Raw genomic sequence first — 16,613 nt, 5'->3', positions numbered from 1 at the left:
TTACAAAAGAGATTAAGTTGAAAAACAGGAAAATACTCATAAAAAGTTCAATCATCATTTCTTTATTTTCATTCTTAAGGAAAAGCGAAAGCGTTATTATTTATTCATGGAAAGTTTCTTTTTATCAATAACATTCATCAAAATTAAGAAAAAAATATTCGTTAAGAATATTGTGAATGACTTTAATTTTATAAACAATCAGGAAAATAAATAACTGCAGACAACATTTGTCGGATTATAATTAAAATTTCACTTTTTGAAAAAATTCATAACTTTTTATTTTTGAAAAAATGATGTCATTTCTGAGTATTAAGGGGGGAAAAAGACTCAAGTCGGAGAAAGTGACGCTTGAGAAGAATATAAAAACCTTTCAAAAAATTCTTTATCCCTTTCAAATTTCAGAGATTTCTTTGACACTTTTTGCTTTTGTGATTTTATTTATGCTCTTATATATAGATTTTTACACATTTTAAATCAAACCGTAGGATCTTAGAAAAATGAAATGAGCTTTAAATATTTCAAATGTTATAGTTCAATAATTTTCTAAATAATCAAAGTAGTGAATTATATAAATGTTAGATTGTTGAATATTTCATAGTATATATTGTATTAAAAAATCAAACATAAATTTGATTTTAAATATAAATATTTCACTTCATATAGCTTTATTAAAATTTTCCCTTTCAAATTGCAGAGATTTCTTTGACACTTTTTGCTTTTGGGATTTTATTTATATTCTTATATATTGATTTTTACACATTTTAAATCAAACCGTAGGATCTTAGAAAAATAAAATGAGCTTTAAATATTTCAAATGTGTTCAATAATTTTCTAAATAATCAAAGTGGTGAATTATGTAAATGTTAGATTGTTGAATAATTCATAGTATATATTGTATTAAAAAATCAAACATAAAATTTGATTTTAAATATAAATATTTCACTTCATATAGTTTTATTAAAATTTTCCCTTTCAAATTGCAGAGATTTCTTTGAAACTTTTTGCTTTTGGGATTTTATTTATATTCTTATATATAGATTTTTACACATTTTAAATCAAACCGTAGGATCTTAGAAAAATGAAATGAGCTTTAAATATTTCAAAAGTTATAGTTCAATAATTTTCTAATTAATGAAAGTAGGGAATTATGTAAATGTTAGATTGTCGAATATTTCATAGTATATATTGTATTAAAAACTCAAACATAAAATTTGATTTTAAATATAAATATTTCACTTCATATGGTTTTATTAAAATTTTTTTGTCAAAAAAACTTCCTTTTAAAACGAAAATAATAAAATTTTTTTAGCGCTAATTGAGTATTTAAATTTTTTGCTACATTGTGTTCAATTTTAAATACCTTTATGTCCTGATTATTGTGTTAAATTGGAAGCAATGAGGTAATTAGTAGAACAAGAGCTGACTATCAAATATACTGCTTTTAAATTAAAAATATTGCATACCTGAAGATAACGAGATCAAGCGGAGTTATAAACTAAGTCCGGAAAAACGAAAGAAAGATCACTAGGAGATAGTTATGAATAGAAGAAACGATGTTTACTTAAAAAAGAAAGACCCCTAAGAGCAACTTTTTCGATACGATAAATTAGGATAATTAAAAAAGGTAAAAAAACGACAGTAAAAATAAATTTGTCTGTAAGGTATCATATTTAGTTTTTAAAAAAAATATATACCAGATTTAGTTTAGTTGTAAACAGAGATTCTAAAATCAATCTACGAACATGTTTTTGTTTATACAAGTGCATGATTTTACCTAATTCAGGTGTAGGAATTTCAAATCAGAAATTGAGTTTTGTTCAGAAATCTACAGATTTTTCTCAAAATGGTATTTTAAGTTAATTTTATTCTTTTTTGTCTGAATGTCTAGGTTTATAAAGGATGTTAGGTTTATAGGCCTATATATACAAATGTGCCCTTTACCGGAAACTCAGGTTTTCAAAAATATAGTTCCTATCACCACACATTTAGTAAAAAATACGAAACTGAACAGTAAATTTAACCGAATAAAGGGACTTTATGCTATGCTCTAGTGTATCATAAAAAAATTGCAAAATTTTATCACATATAATAAAACATATTTTATTGTTAATTTTATAAAAATCAATACAAAAGAGCTATGGTAAAAATTACAGATAGTTTTTGTGTACCTAAGGAACTAGAAACATGGTAAATTATACCATATTCTGGTAGTTTGAGGGTATTTTTTTTCAGTGAAAATTTAAGAAAAGGAATATATTATCAAAGTTGCAGAAAAACAGTAGCTAGTAGAGAGAAACAATTGCAGATTTGAAATCAGTGATGCGAAAATATATGGACACATTCAAACCCATTTCATGCAGCATACTATATATTTTCCTACATATATATATATATATATATATATTTCTCTTACACAGCTACAAAAAAAGCCTCATTACAACTCCCCGAATGGCAACGCTAGAAAATCGACCAATGATTGCCGCTAAAATGTCACATGCCAAATCTAGCTGAGGTGGCTCAACATATAGCGCTTTTAAAAACGGAAACTGAGAGAGCATTCTCACCATATGTGGTTTCTCCCGAAATTCACCCTATCAGCTGCGGCAATGTCATACTATTAAGCTAGGCAGAAGTGAGTAGTCTTTGTCGATAGATCTCTATTTTAGTATCTTGTCGAAAGCGCTTTTTTCACGAATTTATATATTTATTTGACGATTTTTTGATTTATATAACGAATTTATTTGTTTTATTATTGATATTAGTTATTCATTGAAAAATAGAATAAAGTATTTTAATCAAATCTAGCGAATTATCACAGTGGTAATATGTTTCTCTCACATTTTGCACCTTTTCAATGGTTACACTGTAAAAAATAATCGAGCCAAACCTTAGTCAAGATCACGAATTAACTGAAGTAACATTTTCACGGAAACGAATTTCCTTAAAATTCAATAAATACTTCGTCATTCTATTATTTTTCAAAAAGAAGAAAAAAAACACTTTTTAGTGCCTTATGTATCTAACTCTTCTAACAATTACTTTAACGTGAGCGCTATATAGGCGGCACAACACAAAAAGCACCGATAGAACAGATAGATAAATTACGCCCAAGCCCAAAGCGGGCTTCGAACACCGGAGCGCATGGCCAATTCCTAGCGCATGGCCAACGCCTTGCTTACTGCGGCTTACATCGCCACTTTATTTTCAATTGCCCAGTCTTCATTGTAGTTTCGTCATTCTAGTTTACAGCATTCCCTATGCACTAGATGAGGTTCTAAGTTGAGGAAACATTTTCCTAATATACTCGTATTTGAGATTTCACCTTTCGTCACAAATCACGTGGTTCCGTGACGAAATGATTCTCAAAACTAACGAAATACTGTTGAAGGATTGCTGAATGGTCAAAAGTGCGAGTTTTATTTCTGAGAGTGTATAAAGTGGAAATTTAAAATAATTTAAGGCATGGAAAGGGTGATTTTTTCTAGTGGATTTTTTCTATTGGATGCGATCCTTCTTAATGCAATCATAGCTAATGTGGCTTGGGAATTTAAAATAAAAATTGTCAAACATAGGAAAGCATTCATTATGTGAGTTTTGTTTCACATTTTATAAAGCAGCATACATTTAAAAATTCTACATTCCACATTCTAGATAAAATGGAAATAAACTAATGCCTAAAGTTTATTGGACTTAAGGAATCTGATTATTTTTCTTTTTAATTTTATTTTATAGTTTTCTTTATCAGATTTCTCTTCATTAGATTTCTCTACATTTTGTTCTTATTTTGAGAAATATATTTATTGCAACTAAATAATTACACATTAATATCACATGAAAGAAATATAGCTAATACGAATTAATAGAATTAGTAACATGTATTACAAATTCTTTAAAAATCAAAAACTTACAAAAGAGGTTTAATAATGGTTTAATTAAAGCATCTATTTCATTATTTCATAAAAAATGATGAATGTAATTTATTTTATCTTATTAAATTTCAAATTCAAAAGTTTAATTAAAACACAATTAAATTGAAAGGAAGCTAATTAATTAAGTAAATCTTGAAACTTATTGAAATTATATAAATTTTTTCACATTGAAGATATTATTATTCTTGACATATACTTTTTGTTATCCCTTTAAAACTAAAAATGCTAGAAACGCATGTCACATATTTCTCAGAATATTTTTTTAAAACAATTTTCAACTCTTTCTTAATTAAATGAAAGGCTGGCTTTTATCATTCTTAATAATTAAATTATAATGTTCGATTACAATACAAATTAACCTAAAAGCAATTAAAATAAAGTTCCGATTAATCTTTAAAACTCAAAATGCTGGAAATAAATTTAAAGCATAATTTTCTCAGAATTTTTTTATAATTATGATCTTTTTTTCTATAATTAAAATAAAAGTTTGTATTCAATTAGTATTAATTGCTTGATGGTCTAAAAATTTGATTTATATTAAGCTTTTGATCAACAGTAAATAAAATTTCTTCTAGTAATAAATAAGTTCAACTAATCGTGAGACACAGCTGGTTGCACAGGTACGCGTGTATTGATAAAAAAATATGTAAAATTATGCTTACAAAAATCTGTATAGTTTAGAAAATTGTAGTTAAATATTTTGCCATTTATAAAGTGTTACATATACGCACGTACTGGTTATGGAAAATACGTAAAAGCGTACTTAAAAATGTCAATATGATTTTGGAAGTTCTCCTAAAATATTTAATTTTTCGACTTATAAAAAATTTAACCTATACTCGCTTATAAAAATAATTCACAACATATTTGAAAAAACTGTATAATTTTATAACTTCAACTCATACGTATAGTGCACAAAAAACAAACAGACCACCCTGAATAACTTTTGATCTAACGATCCGATTTTCGCATTTCAGGACTCAATCTTAATAGTTCCAGCGGGTGACGTCAAATATGCTAATTAGTTAGTGCAAGCGGTATTTTAGGTTACGAAATCAGACATAAAAGTGGACTAACTATAAGAATACATCTTTTTCTATGGTTCCAATCTAAGATCCCTAAATATAGGGGGTAGCCGCAATCTAGGAAATATGGTCTCAATAGTTTGGTCAAAGTTTGAAACTCTTAATATTAATTTTATTTTTAAAGTATTTCACTATGTCTTGAGAAATTTTTATGAGAATTGAAAATTGTTTACCCACATTCGTATTATTCGTTCATCGGAAAATAAAAATCCATGCAAAAAATAGCTTCGTAATTATTCATTATATTTCATTATTTTACTTAATAACAGTGGAAAAATATTTGTAAGGTATAAAATATAATTTTACTCTTTCTAATTTATCCTTAATATTAATCTTACTTTTCAAGTATTTCACTATGTCTTGAGAAGTTTTTAAGAGAATTGAAAAATGTTTGCCCACATTCATATTATTGGTTCATCCGAGAAAAAAAAATCCATGCAAAAATAGCTTAGTAATTATTTATTATATTTAATTATTTTATTTAATAACAGTCGAAAAATATTTGTAAGGTATAAAATATAATTTTACTCTTTCTAATTTATCCTTAATATTAATTTTACTTTTCAAGTATTTCACTATGACTTGCGAAATTTTTAAGACAATTGAAAAATGTTTGCCCACATTCATATTATTCGTTCATCCAAAAAAAAATTCCTTGCAAAAAATAGCTTAGTAATTATTTATTACATTTTATTTAATAACAGTCGAAAAATATTTGTAAGGTATGAAACTTTTTACATCGTTTTAAAAAATGCAATTTTAAATGCCAAAATGCAAAATTGGAGCGATATTGGTCGAATAGTTCCTGAGAGATCGATTTTAAAAATATGAGTTTTTCATTCATTACACGACTTTTTTGATCATTAGATCACAAGTTATTCAGGGTGATCTTATTTTGCACACTGCTCAAAAATGATTTTTCTTTTTAAACATATGTATTTTTATTTCTTTTAAACGTACTGAAAACGTTTTCTGCTCACCCGTATTTGAATGTTTTTAGTACCATCACTGAAAAAACTAAATTTATTCACAAACGTATCTATTCAATATGTCTAAGATTAGAAAATACTGACACTTTTACGGAAAAAAAGCTTCGAAATTCCCAAACTCAAATTCAATGAATTATTAATCATTTTTATGACATCAACTCCTAATAATATTTTATATTAAAATATTAATAACTTTTTCCTGAAAACACACCGAAAAAGTTTTAAATGTCCCGGTCTTTGAGCGGTTTGAGTACCATCGGTAAACTCAGCGAAATTTATTCATAACCATACACATTCAATAAGTCTAAGATCAGGAAATATTGACGCCTATATGGGAGGAAAAAAACTTCGAAATTCACACTCATAAATTCAATGAATTAGAAATGAAAAAAATAAATAAAATTAACCGGCACTCACGTGATTGATGTTCCTCCTGCGTCACACTATTAACAAATGCCTTACTTCACTCAGAATTCCAAACCACGTGAATGGCAACCATTTAGTTATTAAGCAGACCAGAAGTTATACACTTTTGACAAAACAATAGAATAAGGCAACCATAAACAAACATGGCGGCTCACACGCTCTGTCAGCCATGATGGACGGTTCTGATTCACCTATTGTTCACTTACATTTTTTTCATACCTATTTTGAGTTTTTCAAAGGTAGCAACTCCTATAAAGAATATGATCCACTGTAACTCAGTCTTTTTTAAAAATAATCACATAAGAACTCCGACACGAATGTTGACACTTCGTCTCGACGACTGTTGATATACGTCTCTAATAATTAGGGATTCTTTCGAATTCGTTTGGAACATCTTCTGTTTGTCAAGATATATTTCATATCACGAAAGATATAATTCCATTATTTCTATAGTATCGTGGATTTATCGACTAACAAGATTCGGTTAACAACTTGTTAGCTGAGCTTTATAAATCAGCAATTTAGGTTTAAAATGTCATTGTAACAAAGCTTGTAGTTTCCATCTAAGTTTCAACAGAGCCGTTAGAAATTTCACAAAGCATTTTCAGCTTGAATTTTCTTAAGCTGTGATTTTGCTGTAACTGTAACTCAGTCTAAACACTTAAGATCTCCGCAGTCAATGTTGACAATTCGTCTCACCGACTGTTGATATACGTCTCTAATAATTAGGGATTCTTTCCAATTCATTTGGAACATTTTCTACTTGTCAAGATCTATTTCATATCACGAAAGATATAATTCCATTATTTCTATAGTATCGTGGATTTATCGACTAACAAGGTTCGGTTAACAACTTGTTAGCTGAGCTTTATAAATCAGCAATTTAGGTTTAAAATGTCATTGTAACAAAGCTTGTAGTTTCCTTCTAAGTTTCAACAGAGCCGTTAGAAATTTCACAAAGCATTTTTAGCTTGAATTTTCTTAAGCTGTGATTTTGCTGTAACTGTAACTCAGTCTAAACACTTAAGATCTCAGCAGTGAATGTTGACAATTCGTCTCACCGACTGTTGATATACGTCTCTAATAATTAGGGATTCTTTCCAATTCATTTGGAACATTTTCTACTTGTCAAGATCTATTTCATATCACGAAAGATATCATTCTATTATTTCTATAGTATCGTGGATTTATCGACTAACAAGATTTGGTTAACAACTTGTTAGCTGAGCTTTATAAATCAGCAATTTAGGTTTAAAATGTCATTGTAATAAAGCTTTTAGTTTTCATCTTTGTTTCCATCGAGCCAATAGGATTTCACAAAGCAATTTTAACTAGAATTTTCGAAAGCCGTAGATTCGCTGTGTATTATTGCATTCGGTTAACTCAGTTTTTTAAAATACTCGTAAGAACTCCACCACGAATGTTGACAATTCGTCTCGACGACAGCTGATATACGTCCCCAGTAGTCAAAGGTTCTTCCAAATTCGTTTGGAATATTTTTTATTTGTCAAGATATAATTCATTCCACGAAAGGTATAATTAATTATATTGTTTCCATAATAAACACACATGGTTTGATCTAATAACAAGATTAAGTGTAACAATTTGTTTTCCTAAATGAGTAATTTAAGCTTAAATTGTCATTGTAGCAAAGCTTGCAGCTACCATCTATATTTTAACAGACCCATTAGAGATTTCACAAAATATGTTTAACTTGAATTTTCGAACACGGCGGTTTTGTTGTATATAATTCAATTCTCTGTAACTGCAACGATAGTTGGAAATTGGTCCCGACGACTGCTGATATACGTCCCTAATAATTAAAGATTCTTCCAATTTCGTAGGAAACATTTCGATGAATTTCGAACTACTTACTTTCTGTTCATTTATATTTTTCCATATCTTGTTTGAGTTTTTCAGAGGCAATAATTCAAATAAAGAATATGATCCACTGCAATTCAGTTTTTTTTAAAGTAATCACATAAGAACTCCACGAATGCTGGCAATTTGGCTCGGCGACTGTTGATATACGTCCCTAATAATTAAAAAGTCTTTCAAATTGATTAAGAACATTTTCTGATTGTGAATTTTATTTTATTTACTTTCTGTTCCCTTATATTTATTTATTCGTACCTATTTTGAGTCTTTCAGAGGCAGTAACTCTTATAAAGAATATGATTCATTGTAATTCAGTCTTTCTTTAAAAGAAATCACATAGGAACTCCGCCACGAAATGTTGACAATTCGTCTCGAAGACTGATGACATACGTCCCTATTAATTAAAGGTTCTTTCAAATTCTTTTGGAACATTTTTCTATGTTTCATACCACGAAAGATGTAATTTAATTATTTATATCATTAAAATACATTGTTTGATCGATTTACATGAATTAATAAAGTTATTTAAATGTTATTGGGTCTTCGAAAACTATTATATTTACACATTTTTCGTTGTAACAAAGCTTATAGCTTCCAGCAGTGCCATTAGCGATTTGAAAATACACTTTTAACTTCGCGGTGATTATGTTGAAATATATTATTCCTCCTTTCTCACGGGTATCAAGAAACTTCTCTGATTCATAGAAGTCGGAACAAAATCAATCAATAACGATCTTGTAAGCATTCATATATATATATTATATTCTTGCATATATCATACTACTTATACAAAAACAAAATTTTTTTTATCACAAAATATGTAATTGTGTTGTTTTCTGTAATAGAAACATGACTTGATTAACGTACTAGAATTGGTAGAGATATTTTTTCGTTGAGCTTCATAAATTAGAAGATGTTTCCACTTTTCTTTACAACAAAGCTTATAGCTTTTATGCTTCAGTAGTACCATTAGAGAAAAATTTAAATTTTGATGTGGTCCCGTTCAAATATATTATTCATAAAATACTTTCTCACGGGCTTAAAAATACAGCTGTGATTCATAAAAGAAGGAACAAAAACAAATATCAGTTATCATATAAAACATTGGGTCACACATCCGTTACACATTTCCGGATTCTTTTTCTCCAGTAGCCGGCATTGATAAGTTATTTATTATACTAAATCTATCTTTTTATTTATTTATTAACTGTCCGCACTTTACTTATTTAATAAAAGACGCTTTATTATTTTTATTTTTGTAAGTTTTATTGCAAATAAACTTTATAACTCTATTGTCACATTTAATATCGTATTCTGATTACAGAAAAATACTTTTTCTGAAACATTTATTACAATTTTCAAGGAATATTTTGTCAAACTTAAAGAAGTTGAAAGAAGAGAGATGTGTTTTTTTAACTCATCAGCAGTGATAATAGTATCTCATTACAAATTAAAAAGTGTTATTATAATTATGATGTTTTTGTTCATATTTAGGGATTGCCAGCTATTTTAACTATCAGGCTATGTAAATAATTTTAAATGTTTATATTTTGCTCAAAAATGGCTGTTTTTATTGTGAAGTGAAAGTAAAATTTTATTCTATTGCGAGTACCTTAATTTCATTAGCTAACACTTTTAATTTTTTATAGGTCACTACATAGGTCCATTACTTGGTGGTGTAAATGAAAACAATAACTGGAGAAGGAGATTTAACTTTGAACTGTACAAGATTTATAAACAACCTGATATTATTAAATACTAAAAAATAAATCGAATGAATTGCATGGCCCACGTGATTCGAATGAGTGATGACAATACAATAAAAAAGATACTGCTTTTTAGACCCACTGGAACAAGAAAGCGGGGAAGGCCGCGGTTGAGATGGGCTGACTCAGTGGAGTCTGATTTTCTCGCAATTAATGAAAAGAACTGGAGATCAAAGGTGAATCAGAAGTCGTCATGGAGATATCTTCAGAGGAAGGCATTGGCTCACATTTGGCTGTCTGGCCAACTATAATGATGATGATGACATAGGTCCATTTAAAAATGTAAAATACGAAATTTATCAAAAACAAAGTTACATTTTTAAATTTTTATTATTAATAATATAAATTTATTTATCTTGATTAGAAATTACACTTTTAATAAAAATCTAAAGTGCTTGAGAATACTAGAAATTATCCTCTAGTTCAAGAACAATTCGGTAATCAGTATAATTATTGTAATAGCTTAAAAACCTCAAAGAATTATTTTTTTAAAAATATAACTGAATCAAGAATCGAGGAATTTCTTCAAAAAAAAGACCATGTGGTTAGAGAAAAACTCGAGATGTTTCAAATGTGGTTACTTTGTTGGACAAAGAATAAATGTATCCAAAAAGATACCTTTTTTTTAGAGTCATACTTTTTCTCCCTTGGCTTCAAATGCGGGTATCAAAAAGAGCAAATACGGTTTCGATCGCCGAGTTTAAAGTAAATTTTTCAATGTAAAGAATTCTCTGTGGCTCGATTTATAGTTTTTCGGCTTTCAAAAGGTCTATTCTTAAAATTAAATGATGGATTTGCTGCAATGTATCTCAATATTGGGAAATTTTATGTGAATAGATCGACGACTATGGAAATTTATTGGGGGTATCAGTAAGAAAAATACTCTAATGTAGTACTCATGCGTGGGCCTTCAGCTTTGAAAGGAGCATTAAGTATATTTCCAAATAATTGGTAGGAATTTGCTTATAAATTTATTCGCATTTGATACACCTTCGTTTTCCTACAAGAGTTTTTATATTATCACCCTGTTTAAAAAGTCGGATTTAGATAATTTATCGGATAATATGATATCATATTTATTATAATATCAGATAAGCGGATGATAAATATTTATCACCTTCCTATCTAGAAGAAAAGAAAGCTTCTGTATTAAGGTATCTAAATATTGCACAAACAAGATTCTGGGCAAAATTTTCAAAATTAAATTTATTCTAAATTTAGAATTCATGTTTTTGTAGCTTACCAAAAATACTTTACTTTTGTTTGTACTCCAATTATTTACAAAGTTACAGCAAGTTTTGTTTGGTGATAACAGTGGATAGACTTATGATTTTGACTTTAAATGAGTTTATCTCATAATCAGATTTTTTCGCATTTTACACCACCTTAAACTATCAGAAAGATTCTGGGTTCGAATCCCGACCAAGGCATGATGATGATGGTAGTTTCATTCATTGTACTATCAGTCCTTACTGTGGGAGCAGTCCAATGGCCCCACCTAATGTGGTGCCCTTGAAAGAGTTGCCAAAAAATCTGCCCTTTAGATGCCTGTATTGACGAAAGGTCATTCCCCAGGTGGCCATTGGAAAAAATAAAACACGACATCTAATTATGTTTTTAAAATAATTCTTTAAAATTTTTTATGAACATTTCTGATTCGAGCATATATGATTTGAACAATAAATTAAGAGAAAAAAGTATAACTTCATTTTTTATGCATATTTTTTTCGCAAAGGCAAGTGCGGGAATTTTAAAACAAATGGCTCTTTTAACTACATTGATCCTTAACTCAGTAGTATATGCACTTGTTTTTTAAAATAATAATTTAAAACATAGATGATAGTCATTTAAACAAAATCCTCAAAGAATTTTTTTGTTTTAGGCTATAGAAAGTTTTTAGCAGTGTTTAGTGTATATGCAAAATATGCCTTATTTTTTTTAAATCTAAAAATGACTTTTTAAATAATAATAATAATTTAGTTGCTAGTTTTATAAGTTTTTACGCATAATAAAACAACTAAACTAGTTTTTTTTTTAAAATTTGTATCAATATTTAGAAAAAAAAGTTGTCGAAACTAGTCGAATACCTTAAGTTTATGATGAACTTTCTTTCTAGAAATCATGAAAACTCCCTGAGTTAGGTGGCGAAAAAACTTTAATCAATGATCCGTATACCACTGAGGTTATTTTTAAGTCAACACTGTTTTCTTCAAATTCTGAAACTCGTTCATAATGGTTTACTGATTCACTTCCCAGTTATTTTAATCATAGCTCTGACGAATTTCGAAAGTAAGGGTGAAAAAGTGAGATTTAGGCCTATTTTCGAATGTGTGCGAATATTCCACTTTAAAAATTGCCAAAAATAAAAAAAGGCCGTACGATTACTAATTTTGTGGTACCTATGAAATAATGTTTTATTTTTATATCGTCGCGCGCACATATTTTCATTTCATCTGATACATAAGTGATAGTGCTAGCTAATTTTGTCTTCCTGCCACGAGACGCTGTTATTGTAAACAAACGAGACTCCGTGCAGTTGTATTTTTTTTAAACATCACATTACAGAGTTAGAGTTTACAGAGTTAGTTTCTAAGTTAGAGAAAACGTTATTCTAATGGCTATATCACACGAGAGAAAATATGTGCAACTGCAAGTGTAACTGCAAGTGTAAGTGCAACTGTAAGTGAAATTTCTCCAAAAAACTCTCGTGTGATATAGAAATTACGGTTGCACGAAATATCTGCAACCGTTCAGGCAATTTCTTTCATGAACCAATCAGATCGTTTGCTTTTTATGACGTTTCAATTTTATGTGATGACATATACAAATGCAAATAAAAATGGCGGCGACGTTAGGAAGAAGATGATCGGATGAAATTTTTTTATAGATGAGACGGAACAAGTTTTTAGTTTAATAATAACATTTCCTTTAAAATGAAAGCATTAAAAATACTTTCGCACTATGAGATGACCATCTCAATGCAGTTGATGTACTACCATAACAGGAACCTGCACACGATTTTAGTATCGGTAAGTATAGTACATTATTTTTGCGATAAATTTTCTTCTAAAATATTTATTTATTTTAAGCTAATAAAATTAAATCTTATTATAATTTGTTCCGATCAAAGTTTTAATTACTTTAAATAGAAATAATTTCTATTTTTATATATGTAAAGAATTATACTGGCGAAAAGCTTTACTTTGAAATATTCGCCAAGCAACTCGCCAAACTTTGTTTCAGTATTATAACATAAAATATAATAATGATTATATTTCTTTATTTTTAAATTTTAATCTTTGTTTCTGTTGATTGTAAAAGCATGTGTCCGATTATTTGAAAGTTTTATAATTATTAGTGAAATAATTATTTTATTCTTCCCTAAGAATTCTTTTAATTTTTGAAAATCTCATTTTAAAACAAGTTAGAAAATATGTGTGGTAAATATTTACCTTGTTTCTCACAAAGTTACCCCATTTTCCAGTAATTATTGAAAAGTATTACAAGAAAGGTAGTATATTATATATAAAAAATAATTATTAAAAATGCAAATTCCCAATCTCCTTGTCTGTTTCTACATTCATCCCTTCTATTTTTTTTTTTTTTGTGTATGATGATTTGCATAATATTTTGTTTATAATTATTCAAAGTTAACTAATGATACTTTACTTTTTATTTATACTTCACATTTATCTCTTGATACTTAGCTTTTCTATAATGACAGTAAGTGTACCTTACTAATTTTTCAATATACTTACATTTTTAAGAGTCTTCGTTTATAAATACAATTTATTTTTCTTGAAACAAATTTCAATCCAAACATAAGAACTACAAAACTAAACACACCTGCCATCTTTCATTAGTGTATAGAATAATCTTAGAACTATAATCAAAATATCTGTCAAACTTAAAATAAGTTTAAAAGGGATATCTAAGGACTTAAATGATTTCAAATTAATGGCATTTAATCTTCCTTATTCTAATAATGTGTTGGTAAAATTTTATCATGAAAGTGATTTCTTTCTTTTATTTCAGATATTTCGTATAATCCTGTAAGGTTTATCTGGTAAAGAAGGAAAGAGATGTAATACTGTTTTTATAGAAGAAATTAAAAAATAAGAAATAAAAATGAATAATGTTCTAAATGTTTCACTTGACAATAAATGTTTTATTTTTTAAATTGATTCTTGTATTATTTAAAATGCAAAACAAAACACGTAAAGGGCTATAACAAAATAATATGATACATTAAAAGTATGTTCTTAATAAAATATTGTTTTTTTTTTTTATAGTTATAAATAAATTTTAATTTATATACTGTATATTACAATAAATTTGTCCCAAAATAAATCCTATAATTTTTAATTAAATTATCTTATACCAATAATGAATGATATAAATTTTACAATAATAAAATGTAAGTATGACATTGAAAATCCTCTTATATTTAAAAAGCAATTTTACTAAGAAAGTGGAAAAAATAATTTTCATAAAAGTGATATTCCTGATATGCAATGTGTAAATGAATAAAATTGATGATCCCTTCATGTAATGTAAATTAATTTGATGAAAATAAAATTCTGAGACATTGTAGTATAGACAAGTCTGACATTATTTATTATGTATTTTTTAGACTGAATTTAAAAAATAGAATTGATTTGATAGATCTAATAGTTTTGATGTTATAAATATTTTATGAGTGAAAGGTAATTCAAAAATTTATATTTCATACATTAAACCATCATTTCTTCTACAGAATTATTTCAAAGGACTATGTTTTTGAATTAAGCTTAAAAAATAAATTTGAAGAAATGCCTTACTTGATTCGATAGCAATGTCAGTTGCATAAAGTGGTATAAGTCATAAAATTGTCCTTTCTACACATTAAACTTTTTATAAATTTTCGAATTGTTAAACTATTAAATCAGACAGCTTGTTTTTATTCTCATTCGATTTAGTGTTTACATAGATAATGATACCGTACTTGCCTAGCTAGCATGTTACATAGTAAATATATATAAATAAACTATGCTTTTACAGGGTGCGGAGCCAAATCTTTCAACAAAAAATAAGCAACTTTTAAGAACATTTTAGGCACTCAAAAAATATTTTAAAGCTCTAGGTAAATTGACAAAATGCAAAATAATTCTCAGACTTTACATGATCATGATAAAATAACTAGAATTTGACAAAGAACTGTTTTCTTGATTATATTAGCCATTAAAAAAATGATCAAGAGATTTTTCGGTTCGATTTCAGAGGGTGGAAAATAAAGCCTGAAATTGAGAATATCTTGCAAAATACAGCATGAGAGAGCAAGAATCTCACCGAACCCAGCTCACTAGACGCACATGCGGACTCGCAAGTATTTCACCAAACCTGTAAAATGATTGGCGTTTTCATACGCTATGGACTGACGGTACGCTGAAATTGATCATGGTTGAATGAATTCTGCTGTTGTTGTTAATTTACGTCGCACTAGAGCTGCACAATGGGCTATTGGCGACGGTCTGGGAAACATCCCGGAGGATGATCCGAAGTCATGCCATCACAATTTTGATCCTCTGCGGAGGGGATGGCACCCCCGCCTCGGTAGCCCGACGACCTGCGAGCGAAGTTGAGAACTTTGCGGTAGCACAGTTTAACGAGGACCCATACCGCACACCCTCGGTCCCTACGCAGACTGATCCAAGTGGTCACCCACCCGCACACTGACCATAGCCAGTGATGCTTGACTTCGGTGATCTGCTGGGAACCGTGTCTTAACGATCAGTCCAGTGCGGGACGAATGAATTCTGAAAACGTGAAATAGAAAAATGTGAAAAGCACGTTTTTACATAAAATGTGGCGAAAATCGACATTCCTTTTCATAAATCTCTTTTTCGAAAAAGGAAAATAAGGCACTTTTTAAAAACACTTATTAAGAAAAGCACCTTTAAGGGCCTTTAAAAAATGAAAATCAAAAATAAGCACCTTTAAGCACTTTTTAAAAACGCTACGCACCATGTTTTATACCTTAGTCACTCAAATCAAGATAAAAAAAATCGTCAAAATTCTAGATAGTATTTAAGTCCATCCCCCTTTCACCCCCTTATCTTTTTAGGGACGCAGCATGAAATTCAATGATATCTTAATATTATCTCATATTATGAGGTAGAAATCATAATCCTTTTTATACTATGCTACTTCACTAATGGGGAAATAAAGTTTTCAGAATTGCAATTTCCTGCTGAAGATAAGACTTAACACAAATACAAATGTAAAAAATTAAATCAAAATCAATCAATATTCTACAGCATCTTTACGAACATCGTTGAGAAACTATGATATAATAGAATCATATGATAAAATTAAATATGAGCCAAAAGTAAAGATAAATAACAAAATATGGTAACCCAATTTCATGCAACCGTTCAGGCAATTAAGCAACCCTTTCGGCAACTCCGAACGGAGGAATTTCACTTACAGTTGCACTTACACTTGCAGTTACACTTGCAGTTGCACATATTTTTCTCTCGTGTGATAGAGGCATAAGTTAGA

At 28.6% G+C, this 16,613-nt stretch overlaps 1 protein-coding gene across 9 annotated transcripts in view; it reads right to left on the bottom strand.

Annotated features, from left to right (window-relative positions):
- Positions 1-16,613, bottom strand: part of Ac3 (Adenylate cyclase 3) — a 275,553-nt gene that overhangs the window by 164,796 nt on the left and 94,144 nt on the right. Inside the window, exon 1 of one of the 9 annotated variants that reach the window (XM_043047155.3) lies at positions 6,421-6,558. The exons of the other annotated variants lie outside the window; for them this stretch is intronic. The gene's annotated coding sequence lies outside the window, so the exon portion shown is untranslated. Of the gene's footprint in view, positions 1-6,420; positions 6,559-16,613 lie in introns of those variants that run through there. 9 annotated transcript variants of the gene reach the window in all.

This window comes from Parasteatoda tepidariorum, chromosome 5 (assembly GCF_982258835.1).
Source record: "Parasteatoda tepidariorum strain Cologne lab strain chromosome 5, Ptep-v5.0, whole genome shotgun sequence".
Lineage (NCBI taxonomy): Eukaryota > Metazoa > Arthropoda > Arachnida > Araneae > Theridiidae > Parasteatoda > Parasteatoda tepidariorum.
This window is presented reverse-complemented; position numbering and strand designations above follow the sequence as displayed.